The 13,240-nt window shown below is 49.6% G+C and overlaps 1 protein-coding gene across 1 annotated transcript in view; it reads right to left on the bottom strand.

Moving 5' to 3' along the window:
* Positions 1-8,094, bottom strand: part of nckap5l (NCK-associated protein 5-like) — a 46,923-nt gene extending 38,829 nt beyond the window's left edge. The window contains 1 exon segment of the mRNA XM_030119033.1: positions 7,815-8,094. The gene's annotated coding sequence lies outside the window, so the exon portion shown is untranslated.
* Positions 8,095-13,240: the final 5,146 nt, after the last annotated feature.

The following is a 13,240-nucleotide window of genomic DNA, read 5'->3' as shown; positions in this document are numbered from 1 at the left end:
CCCGCCGCCGCCGCCGAGTCCCCCCAAACTTCCCTTCTGTCCACTCTGAGTCGCTGGTAGGAGTAATGAGAGGATGATGGACTCTCCGTCTTCATGTCTTCCTGGTGAAGCAGGAACCTCAGACTCTCCCCTACTTGTTTGTTTTTTCTTTTTCGTGCTGCAGTTTGGGTCTGATGTGGGATTCTGCATCTCCAGGACACACCAGCTTCTCCACAGCCTGAGGAGGGATGCCTGGTCTGCTGCAGGCTCTGCTCAGCCGGCTCGTCACTGCCGGTCTGTCGGGCGGTGAGCTGCAGCATTAACTCTTTGTTTATGGGGGCAGTCTGCAGGTAACCAGGCCTGATCCCTTTGGATCTCGTCTAACTGAAATGGGATTAGAGGTGTTGAGCATCTGTCCTCTCAATCTGGGTTTTATAAGAGACCAGAACAGATCATGTGGCGAGTTGTGCTCAGTACACCTGGTCCTGCCAGAGGAACCAGGCTGTGACCTGTGACCTGTATCAAGACAGGAGGCGTCGAGAGAGCCGCGTCTGCCAACATTTTGATTGAAATCGAATCCGATCAATGGCAAACTTCAGAACTTCAGAAAGAGAGAAAAAGCCACGGCAGCAGGATCTGCTGAAAGTTAGCAGATCGTCACAGCCGCCCCGTCCAATCAGAAGGCTTCGCCGCCCCCAGCGTTAAGGCGGAATGAATCCTTCCTTTCTCCTATGTAAACAACAAGCTGATAAATATCATCTGAAATAACTTCATTTGGAACCAGTGGCCAGTGTCGTGTTGTTGAGGCGAACTGGCATCTCTTCAGTGGCACGAAGTGGACCAAAAAACAACTTCAGCCTCAAGTGTCCTGATTTTCAACCCAGAAGCGTCTCACGTTTATCAATCCTCTTTTTTTTTTTTTTTTATCTCTAACGACAAGACTGAGTTCAGAAGTTTGACTTTTCTTCTTTCATTGACAAGCTGCACATCTTACTTCCTGGGAAACAAAGCTCAGACCAGTCAATATTCTGTCCCTTTCTCTTCTCCTGATAAGGTGAGATAGTGGGGACAACTGTCCACCAGCCTGGAATCCAGAAGAAAATGTGTCTTTCTGGTGTCTCCAACAATCTCCAGGTAGAAGAAACTGTTGGACGGAGCGGAAGTCTTCCCCAAACTTCCTGTTCCCATTTTCCCCGTCCACAGACTTCCTGTCCCCATAGTCCCCGTCCACAGACTTCCTGTCCCCATAGTCCCCGTCCACAGACTTCCTGTCCCCAGACTTCCCGTCTCCAGACACTTCCTGTAGGATCCCGAGGTGTTTCCAGACCAGGCCAGCCCAGAGACAGTGTCTCCAGCGGGTATAGGTCTTTCCTGGAGCGTCCTCTCAGGGGGACATGCCCCACATATTGAACTTTGATGAATGAAATTCCCAAACTGTTTTGAATCACCTGGAGTACTGCAGTATTTTTTATTTATTTTTTTGATCATTACCATGATGAAGGAGCATCATGAGACGGCGGAGGAGGAAGAAGATCATCCCAGCTGGTTTGCATCGTCTGTGCTTCACATTTTTTTGGCTGCATGCCAACAGTTCAGAGAAATATGAAACAAATCAAATGAGGTTGGAAGTTTGGGAAATAGTTGATGAAACTGGCTTGAAATGTTAGAAAATGGTGAAAAAGTATTTTTGCCAACAGTGTAGAAAAGAGTTGAAATGAGTTCCAGATCGTCCTCTTTCCTTCAGGTTTATCTCCACTGACACTCCAGCCGCCACAAAAACACCCATTCACAAAGCTGGAATTTTAATGTTTAGAACAATGGGTGCTGCTGACAACCACAGTTGGGGTCCGTTACTCAAAAAAAGTAAAGCGTTACCCGTTACTCGTTACTTTTGAAAAAAGAAGTGCCTTACACTACTTGATTACTCCAAGAAAATAGTAAAGAAGTTACACTACTTGTTACTGCATAGTGCTTCCAGAGCGCTGCCATGCGCAGGTCTGTGTATCAACACGTTATTTTAACGGATTGAAAAGAAAACACGTCTTTTAAAATGTTTCATAACCATTGGGATTTACTTCACGTGCTAATACGCCGTCCCCAGGACCACTGCAAGGAGGATTTTGTCCACTTTCGTCAGTCCAGCTCTGACTCCTATTGACTTCCAGCAATTGAGCTAAGCTAACTACGTTGCTAACAGCTGGGATCCAGCCACTGGACGCACAGACACATAAAGGTATTTATGAGCTTGTCTAACTTTGTCAATGATAGGGAAAGGGCGGGGGCCAAAATCTTTGGAGTATTCCTTTAAAAGGGGCATTTACAGTAGGAGGGAGTGCAGTGTTGTCAGTGGGGCACTAATTTATATAAGGCAACCAATTTTACTTTGACAGTTCCATCAGCCCTGACCCAGAAGAGATAGCGAGGAGTTGCTCGTATGGCCACCGTTCCATCTACTGGTGGTAATGAAAATAACTCCACTTTAATAATATTTCGGTTGCTCTATTTGTAGTCATTGTAAAAGTAACGATCGTAGCGTTTCATTTCTAACTCTAGTTTAACTACCAATCTAGGAGGAGTAGTGCCGTTACACTACTTGCTCCCATCAAAAGTAATTTAACTACTTGTAACATTCGTTACTTGTCGTTACATACCCAACTCTGCTGACAACTAACCAAGCTTATGTTGCTCAAAAGTGATGTAAAAACTCAATGTCAGCCACTTGGTACGTTTACATGCAGCCAATAACCCTTTTCAAACTGCTGCTGTTACTGCTGCTGGTACTGCTGCTGCTGCTGTTACTGCTGCTGTAACTGCTGCTGTTACTGCTGCTGTTACTGCTGTAACTGCTGCTGGTACTGCTGCTGTTACTGCTGCTGTTACTGCTGTAACTGCTGCTGGTACTGCTGCTGCTGCTGTTACTGCTGCTGTTACTGCTGTAACTGCTGCTGGTACTGCTGCTGTTACTGCTGCTGTTACTGCTGTAACTGCTGCTGGTACTGCTGCTGTTACTGCTGTAACTGCTGCTGTTACTGCTGCTGTTACTGCTGCTGGTACTGCTGTAACTGCTGCTGGTACTGCTGTAACTGCTGCTGGTACTGCTGCTGTTACTGCTGTAACTGCTGCTGGTACTGCTGCTGTTACTGCTGCTGTTACTGCTGTAACTGCTGCTGGTACTGCTGCTGCTGCTGTTACTGCTGCTGTTACTGCTGTAACTGCTGCTGGTACTGCTGCTGTTACTGCTGCTGTTACTGCTGTAACTGCTGCTGGTACTGCTGCTGTTACTGCTGTAACTGCTGCTGTTACTGCTGCTGTTACTGCTGCTGGTACTGCTGTAACTGCTGCTGGTACTGCTGTAACTGCTGCTGGTACTGCTGCTGTTACTGCTGTAACTGCTGCTGTTACTGCTGCTGGTACTGCTGCTGCTGCTGTTACTGCTGCTGTTACTGCTGCTGGTACTGCTGCTGCTGCTGTTACTGCTTCTGTTACTGCTGTAACTGCTGCTGTTACTGCTGCTGTTACTGCTGTAACTGCTGCTGGTACTGCTGCTGTTACTGCTGTAACTGCTGCTGTTACTGCTGCTGTTACTGCTGCTGTTACTGCTGTAACTGCTGCTGGTACTGCTGCTGTTACTGCTGCTGTTACTGCTGTAACTGCTGCTGGTACTGCTGCTGTTACTGCTGCTGTTACTGCTGTAACTGCTGCTGGTACTGCTGCTGTTACTGCTGTAACTGCTGCTGTTACTGCTGCTGGTACTGCTGCTGCTGCTGTTACTGCTGTAACTGCTGCTGTTACTGCTGTAACTGCTGGTGTTACTGCTGTAACTGCTGCTGCTGTTACTGCTGCTGCTGCTGTTACTGCTGCTGCTGCTGTTACTGCTGTAACTGTTGCTCCTGTTACTGCTGTAACTGCTGCAACTGCTGCTGCTGCTGTTACTGCTGTTACTGCTGATGCTGCTGTTACTGCTGCTGCTGCTGTTACTGCTGCTGCTGCTGCTGTTACTGCTGCTGCTGCTGCTGTTACTGCTGCTGCTGCTGCTGCTGCTGCTGCTGCTGTTACTGCTGCTGCTGTTACTGCTGCTGCTGCTGCTGCTGCTGCTGCTGCTGCTGCTGTTACTGCTGCTGCTGCTGTTACTGCTGCTGCTGCTGTTACTGCTGCTGCTGCTGCTGCTGCTGCTGTTACTGCTGCTGCTGCTGTTACTGCTGATGCTGCTGCTGCTGTTACTGCTGCTGCTGCTGTTACTGCTGCTGCTGCTGCTGCTGTTACTGCTGATGCTGCTGCTGCTGTTACTGCTGCTGCTGTTACTGCTGCTGCTGCTGCTGCTGCTGTTACTGCTGCCGCTGCTGCTGTTACTGCTGCTGCTGTTACTGCTGCTGCTGCTGTTACTGCTGCTGCTGTTACTGCTGCTGCTGCTGCTGTTGCTGCTGTTGCTACAACAGCGGCAGCAACAAATGACACAATGTAAGCATAGCAGGAGACAAGTCGAGCAGACGGACAGAAGCACAGGTGCCTGGCACAGGTGACCCCATCAGGGAGGGAGGAGCAGGGGAACCATGGAGCTGAAACCAGAGATATAGAAACACAAGCAGGACAAACATGAACCCGACAGCCTCGGCCTGTAAAGCTGATGTCTTCACTTTGTACGTTTACATGCAGCCAATAACCCTTTTCAAACCCTTTTCAAACTCGAATACTGGCAATAACCCAATAGCGCGTGGCCATGTAAACACCCGCAAAAACCCAAAAAAGCTCATATTCGAGATTTTAAAATCCCGAAAAAAAACGCTGGGAAAAAAAAAGGCTTCCGTAACACACCATACGAACTGTTATTCTGAGCGTGCACGTCGCACATGCTTCCTTCTGAAAGTCGGCGACTTGTATGGCCTGCAGAAAAATCATGAACAACAGAACAACCGTTCTGTCTGCGTTCCGTCTACAGAACGGAGTCACCGCAGCAGTCTGCCTCTGCAGGCCAGTGGAGGAGTTTGCCAGATCTATAGATCTAGCCCGTAAAAAAATTTGAAACTCGTAGAAAGCAGCCCAAACCTCCATCTCGGTTGAAAATGCACGTTTAAACCATATTTCTATGATTAAAAACACGTCGTAAACACATAATCATTTAATCAACCCCTCCAACGTGTTCAAAAAAGAAGCTTGCTTTGGTGGAAACTCCACCCAACCTGGCAACACAGAGCCACTCCGGTCAGAACTGTTTTGTTTTGAGAACAGCATGACGTGCGCCGTGGTTTGGAAAGGGAGATCCTGATTGAATGCTCTGACTGGTAAACGGGGGAACTCTCTGTCTGTTAAAGCATGTAAACGGGGTTTTCCTGATGTTTCAGAAACCAGATACTGACCTGAGCCCAGATATTAGCTGCATGTAAACGTAGTCATTGAAACAAGACATCTCTTCCTACAGCTGACGGTCAGTGAGCACTGACACCACGATTCACTGCCGATGGAGCATGCGCAGAACCAAAAACAATGTCCCGTTACTCAATATGTGTTTACACGGCGGCACTTTCGAGTTTGAAAAGGAGTAACCCAGGGAGCAGCAGTTACAGCAGTTACAGAAGCAGTTACAGCAGTAACAGCAGCAGCAGTTACAGCAGTTACAGCAGTAACAGCAGAAGCAGCAGTACCAGTAGCAGTTACAGCAGCAGCAGCAGCAGTTACAGCAGTAACAGCAGCAGCAGCAGTAACAGCAGCAGTTACAGCAGCAGTTACAGCAGTAACAGCAGCAGCAGCAGTAACAGCAGCAGTTACAGCAGCAGTTACAGCAGTAACAGCAGCAGCAGTTACAGCAGTTACAGCAGTAACAGCAGCAGCAGCAGCAGTTACAGCAGTAACAGCAGCAGCAGTTACAGCAGTAACAGCAGCAGCAGTTACAGCAGTAACAGCAGCAGTAACAGCAGCAGCAGCAGTAACAGCAACAGCAGTACCAGCAGCAGTAACAGCAGCAGTTACAGCAGTACCAGCAGCAGTAACAGCAGCAGTTACAGCAGTAACAGCAGCAGTAACAGCAGTAACAGCAGCAGTTACAGCAGTACCAGCAGCAGTAACAGCAGCAGTTACAGCAGTACCAGCAGCAGTAACAGCAGCAGTTACAGCAGTAATAGCAGCAGTTACAGCAGTAACAGCAGCAGTTACAGCAGTACCAGCAGCAGTAACAGCAACAGCAGTTACAGCAGTAACAGCAGCAGTTACAGCAGTAACAGCAGCAGTTACAGCAGTAACAGCAGCAGTAACAGCAACAGCAGTTACAGCAGTAACAGCAGCAGTTACAGCAGTACCAGCAGCAGTAACAGCAGCAGTAACAGCAGTAACAGCAGCAGCAGTTACAGCAGTAACAGCAGCAGTTACAGGAGTAACAGCAGCAGTTACAGCAGTACCAGCAGCAGTTACAGCAGTAACAGCAGCAGTTACAGCAGTAACAGCAGCAGTTACAGCAGTACCAGCAGCAGTACCAGCAGCAGTTACAGCAGTACCAGCAGCAGTTACAGCAGTACCAGCAGCAGTTACAGCAGTAATAGCAGCAGTTACAGCAGTAACAGCAGCAGTTACAGCAGTAACAGCAACAGCAGTTACAGCAGCATCAGTCCAGAACACCACTGCTCCTCATGTTCTTCAGTACGAGGAGAAAATGTGAAGAGGAACCTGGGCCCGGGGCGGTTCTGGGTGTTCGGTCCTGCAGGGGCCACACAGCGGACGCTGAGCTTCATTCCTGCTTCACAACACGTCTCAGACAGCGCGTTACATTTGAACATGTCCGGGTAGCAACAGAGGCACAGTGAGCAGTTCCTGCAGTAGCATGACCTCCACCCTTGCTCCAGTCATCTGTTTCCTCCTCGCACGCTGAGTCCGAGTCTCGCCCTGCTTCTTTACCTCAGCGGGGGTTTCTGGTGGGTCGGGCAACAGATGCCGGTTCCGATGTGCACAGAACACAAACGAATGTTCCTTTCACTGGGGATATTCCCATTCGAGCAAATATTGGGGTTAGAAAAGGAGTCCCTCAGAGGTCTTATTCGGGGTTTTAAAAACCGGAATATGAGCATATGAGGCTTTTTGGCGGCGTTTACATGGCCGTGCGTAACCAAGTTATTGCTCATATTCCTGTGGAAGGGCGACTGGCTGCCAGGTGGAAAGGTCTGCTTGCAGAAACAGAACCGTCGGTCGTCTGAGGCATTAACAGATGCAGAAAAATCTGAAAGTGGGAGAGAGGAGGAGGCCAGCAGGGCTCCCTCCACACTCGCTTCCTGTCTGATGTGTGGCTTTAGGAACCAGGACGAATCGTACACAAGCAATATTCAGGATGAGGAGGAGGAGGTGGGGGAGGGGCTAAGAGAGGAGCGCTCCCTGCTCCTAAAACAGGGCCTGAGAGGCTGGATGTGCGCCATGAATGTCTGAGAGCTCTCAAACCAAACCCAGGATCCTTCTTCAAACTGTTGCCAACCAAAAGCTCCACCACAAACAAGAAGACGAGGAGGAGGAGGAGGAGGAGGAGGAGGAGGAGGGCTTCCTCCATCTCTGCCATCACACCAGACAGCGCCACAGTCGCCTCCTGCATGCTCACCAGATTTATGACACTTTGTTACAAGCAACCAAAGCGATCCGAACAGATTCAGCAAAAAAAAAAATCAAAGCAGAGGCGGCGTGGAAACAGCACTGGTGGTAAAATCTGAGCCAGCACTCGGACATTACTGCTCATCTAACGAGAGGCGGCCCTCACAAAGAGACGAACCAAGCATTTTCTTACTGTCACGCCACAAAACTCTTCAGATCAGAGGTGCTGGCCCTGAAGAGGACGCTGGTCCAGCTGGAAATGTGGGGCGACTCACCTTGCTCCTGCTGCCTCTTCAATCATCCAGTCGTCGGAGATCTGCTCCCAGCAGCAGGACGAAGGCTCGGCCAGGACCAGGAGGAGGCCACTGCCTCACATTTCTGCTTTCTGGCTGCAGAGACGATCTTCCTCCCCCCTGTGAAAAGCGCCGTCACTCTGCGAGCGTGGCGAGGAAGCTGCTTCCTCTACGCTGCGGCTGGAAGGGGCCCGTCCTTCAGCGCGAGCAGTGAGTGTGTGTGTGTGTGTGTGCCGTCTGCAGAGGCTGCCATGTCTCCCATTGTTCCAGGGCGAGTGAGGCAAGCTTCCTACCCCAATAGACCCTGCCTACTACACCAGCTGTGGAACAGCCCCTCCTCCGCCAGCACCTCCCTGCCTGTGCTGCTGCTGAACATTAACCCCACAGCTGCCGGATCGGGCCATACAGCCTGGAGGAGGAGGGGGGGGCGGGCTGAGGTGGGGGTTGTGTTTCAAATTGAGACCCCAGCTAGTAGTGGACAAAGAGACGCAGCAAAGAGAGGAAATCCAACAGGACTGCTGCAGCCCTCAGTGGCCTAGAAAGCAAACAGGCTCTGTGCTAAGAGGATTGGCTTTCTCAATCACGTCGGCAGGACGTGCTGGACCCAGGAAATGAAGAGTTCCTGTAAAGCACAATGAGCTACGGCCAGGAAGCTGCAGCTGATCGCAGCTTGCACTGCTGGTCACTTCAGGCAATTGACAGTTTTGTGCTGAAAAATGCTCTTGCTCACTCGCCACGAGTCAGCATGACTCAACCTGAAGCCTGAAGCTCTTATGTTGTCAAATGAACGATTAAAAGATACAGCTATGCTGGAGCACATGCTAACGGAGAAGAGAAGCTGGGTTTCTTATACAGTACCAACCAGACGACAGGCATTTTACAAAGGCACAGGAAAGTGAAAATCTACGACCGCAAACAATGAATATCAGTCTTTAACAGATCAATCGATATCAGCTGGAGGTAAAACTTGATGAAGCGTTGTCCTGAGAGGTCAATGAAAGAAAGAGCTCGTCTTCACTTCTAAACTGTACGACCATCTAAAGTCGGGGTTTGTCACCCTGTGTGGAAAAAACTACCACTGCTTCCTGTTCCTTCAATCAGTCATGACTTCCTGTTATAGAATATAACATTATTGTTTCAGGGATTCCAAAAGGCCTGATTCAACTATTAAAAGGATCCAAATTCAATCAAACTCAGAAAATTGAAAATCAGATATTAATAAATGGACTGGATATAAATAAATGCTCAAACAAATTAATTAGAAATAATATTCAACCCGCAGGTCGACCGGCAGCAACATCCTATTGGAACTCCATATACGGTGAAATAGACTGGAACCAGGCCGGGCTGGTGGGAGAGGAGTTCTGCATCAGTAACAAAATCAAAGAGATATCCTTTAAAATTCTTCATAATATTTATCCAGCCAAAAAAACATTGCAAAGATTTAAGTTAGACATAGACTACAGCTGCTGTTTTTGTGCAAAGGAGATGGAAACAATACGACACCTCTTCTATCAGTGTAATTTCAGTCAAATTTTCTGGGCTAAAGCTGGAATGTTTTTGTCAAATAGAACCAAAGGAACCGTCCGCCTCCAGGAGATCCACATTCTTTTCAACACCAACTTCCGCCAAAATATAGAAACAACCCTGTTAACGCAGTTAATAATACTGCTGGGGAGATTTCATATCCACAAAATGAAACGGGCGGAGAGGAAACCGAACTGGAACCACTTTCTAGAAGAACTGAAACTTTACATAAAATGCATCGCTAACATTGGAAACTTAAAGGCTGTAAAGACTCTGGCTCTCATGGAGAAATTCTGCACCGATCTGATGGATCAGTAAATCCCTTGTCCGGTAGCTTATTGTTGTTTTTTTCTATTTTCTTATGAACGTTGTTATTTTGTGTAATAAAGGCTCCCCTGGCGGCAGAGCTGCTGATACCTTTGATTGTAATGACGTGTGAACGGTGTGTGTCTGTTTAAATGTTTTATGTTTGTCTGTATTGTTTAGTCTCTTAATAAAAAATAAAAAAAAAATAAAAATAAAGTCATGACTTCCTGTTCCTTTAGCCCGTCACTACTTCCTGTTCCTTTAGTCCACCACTACGTCCTGTTCCTGTAGTCCACTGATGCTTCCTGTTCCGGTAGTCCACCACTACTTCCTGTTCCTGTAGTCCACCCACCGCTGCTTCTTGTTCCTTTAGTCCACCACTACTTCCTGTTCCTCTAGTCCGCTGCTGCTTCCTGTTCCTGCAGTCCACCACTGCTTCCTGTTCCTTTAGCCCGTCACTACTTCCTGTTCCTTCTGTCCACCACTACTTCCTGTTCCTGTATTCCACCACTGCTTCCTGTTCCTTTAGCTTGTGATGAGCCAGCTCAGCTGCTCCTCTGGATGTGGAAGAATAGCAGCTCTACTCCGAGCTCCTCCCCTGGTGACGTAGCTCCTCCCTGGTGACGTAGCTCCTCCTCCCTGGTGACGTAGCTCCTCCTCCCTGGTGACATAGCTCCTCCTTCCTGGTGACGTAGTCCCTCCTTCCTGGTGACAAAGCTAGTCCCCCTGGTGACATAGCTCCTCCTTCCAGGTGACATAGCTCCTCCTCCCTGGTAACATAGCTCCTCCCCTGGTGATGTAGCTCCTCCTCCCTGGTGACATAGCTCCTCCCCCTAGTGACGTAGCTCCTCCCCTGGTGATGTAGCTCCTCCCCTGGTGATGTAGCTCCTCCTCCCTGGTGACGTAGCTCCTCCTCCCTGGTGACGTAGCTCCTCCTCCCTGGTGACGTAGCTCCTCCTCCCTGGTGACATAGCCCCTCCTCCCTGGGGACATAGCCCCTCCTTCCTGGTGACATAGCTCCTCCCCCTGGTGACTTAGCTCCTCCCCCTGGTTATGTAGCTCCTCCTTCCTAGTGACATAGGTCCTCCTCCCTGGTGACAGAGCTCCTCCCCTGGTGACATAGCTCCTCCCCTTGGTGACGTAGCTCCTCCCCCTGGTGACGTAGCTCCTCCTCCCTGGTGACATAGCCCCTCCTCCCTGGGGACATAGCCCCTCCTTCCTGGTGACATAGCTCCTCCCCCTGGTGATGTAGCTCCTCCTCCCTGGTGACATAGCTCCTACCCCTGGTGATGTAGCTCCTCCTCCCTAGTGCCGTAGCTCCTCCTCCCTGGTGACAGAGCTCCTCTCCTGGTGACATAGCTCCTCCCCCTGGTGACTTAGCTCCTCCCCCTGGTGATGTAGCTCCTCCTCCGTGGTGACATAGCTCCTCCTCCTGGTGATGTAGCTCCTCCTCCCTGGTGACATAGCTCCTCCCCCTGGTGATGTGGCTCCTCCTCCCTAGTGCCGTAGCTCCTCCTCCCTGGTGACAGAGCTCCTCTCCTGGTGACATAGCTCCTCCCCCTGGTGACTTAGCTCCTCCCCCTGGTGATGTAGCTCCTCCTCCGTGGTGACATAGCTCCTCCTCCTGGTGATGTAGCTCCTCCTCCCTGGTGACATAGCTCCTCCCCCTGGTGATGTGGCTCCTCCTCCCTAGTGACGTAGCTCCTCCCCCTGGTGATGTAGCTCCTCCTCCCTAGTGACGTGACTCCTCCTCCCTGGTGACATAGCTCCTCCTCTGGTGACATAGCTCCTCCCCCTGGTGACATAGCTCCTCCCCCTGGTGATGTAGCTCCTCCCCCTGGCGATGTAGCTCCTCCTCCCTGGTGACATAGCTCCTCCCCCTGGTGATGTAGCTCCTCCTTCCTGGTGACGTAGCTCCTCCCCTTGGTGATTTAGCTCCTCCTTCCTAGTGACGTAGCTCCTCCCCCTGGTGATGTAGCTCCTCCCCCTGGTGATGTAGCTCCTCCCCGTACCTCTAAAGGAGCGCCCAGCCCCCATATGGAGGCTGGTTTGGCCCTCTGTATTCGGGACCTTGTGCTTTTGATCTTGGCGCACATGATGAGCTCAGGTGAGGCTGGGAGCAGAACCGATGGCTCAGCTCAAGCCAACCTTATTTATGTCGCACTTTAATGATGTTGCTGGATGGAGCTCCACTGCTCAGCTCCTGTTTCACCGCTGCAGACGCTGCCCTGATCCTCCGGTCGACCTCGCAGTTCACACGCTTTATCCTCCGGACAGGAATCACTATTCACCACGTCCACAAACACTTCTGATCCAACAGCAGGAAGACTTAATTTTTTTTAATTTTTTTTTTTGATGAGAGAGTTTGTCAACAGTTGTATCTTTTCTGAGCGTCTTTTCCCCAGCGTCCCAGCGTCTTGTTTTGGGTTCATCAGCTCAGGTCTGGGACTCATCAACAGTCCAGATTCAGTGAAGCTGCATCATCCTCGAACCCCAGACATCTCGGACATCCCGGACATGACAACCCGAGTCAGATGACAACATAACTGGAGGCTGAGGCAGCAACAACTACAACAGTAATAACAACTGCAACAACAACACTGGCTGCGTTTATATGAGACAGGGAGCGTATTGTCGATCGGTGTAGACCAGTGTTTCTCAAACTTTTTAAACAGAGTACAACCTCAGAAATAATTAGGCTTTCCAAGTACCACCATGATGACCAAAGTGAAAAAAAGAAAACAACACCCACAGGAAGCAGGTATATTTCTAATAGTCTTGGTCTTCATGTTTTTGTTTAATTCTGTCAGCCACAGTTAGCAAAGGCAGAGCACTAGAACTGTCACACACAAAGGGGCAACTCTCCCTCTCACTTACATCCTCACTCTCTCACTCTCTCTCTCTCTCACTCTCTCTCTCTCTCTCTCTCTCTCTCACGCGTGTGCGCACTCACGCAGCGTTGTTTGTTGCTAACGCTAGCAGATGCCGGTGACTTCGGCTACGCTGCTTAATCAGCCTCCTGACAGCCTCGTGTTCACTTCACTGTTGTCAGCTTCAGTTCCAGCAGGGCTGCTGGTTCTATTCTCCTCCTGTTCTGCACTTCTTTTGCTAATAGCTCCTGTTTGGAGCCACATCTGTAGAGTTTTCGGACCTCTCGTGGCTCGCTCATGACGGTGAAGCTCAGCCAGTTTAATCGTGGATGACTGCTGCGTGACTGAACGTGAGCACGTCGCAGTCCAACACATTATATTAGAAGAGAAAAACTGACTGTGAATTGCAGTGGATTGGATGTGTTTTAACTTGAAGTTATTATGTATTTTGGTGGTATTATTTGTTTCTGAAAGTTCTGACTTTTAACTAATCTTCAAAGAATATATACATTTCTGTGATTCCCCCGCGTACCACTAGAGGGAGCTCACGTATCACCAGTGGTACGCGTACCACAGTTTGAGAACAGAGGTTGTAGACCACCTCGTACAATCGGCTCTGAAATACAATCTGGTCCGAGTGAAGCGGATCCACTCGGGTGTTTACATGACGCATTCACAATCCACTCCATCGTATAAGCGGATTAT

Source organism: Salarias fasciatus, chromosome 20 (genome assembly GCF_902148845.1).
Source record: "Salarias fasciatus chromosome 20, fSalaFa1.1, whole genome shotgun sequence".
NCBI lineage: Eukaryota > Metazoa > Chordata > Actinopteri > Blenniiformes > Blenniidae > Salarias > Salarias fasciatus.
The sequence above is the reverse complement of the archived record's forward strand: the minus strand, read 5'-3'. Positions and strand labels throughout refer to the sequence as shown.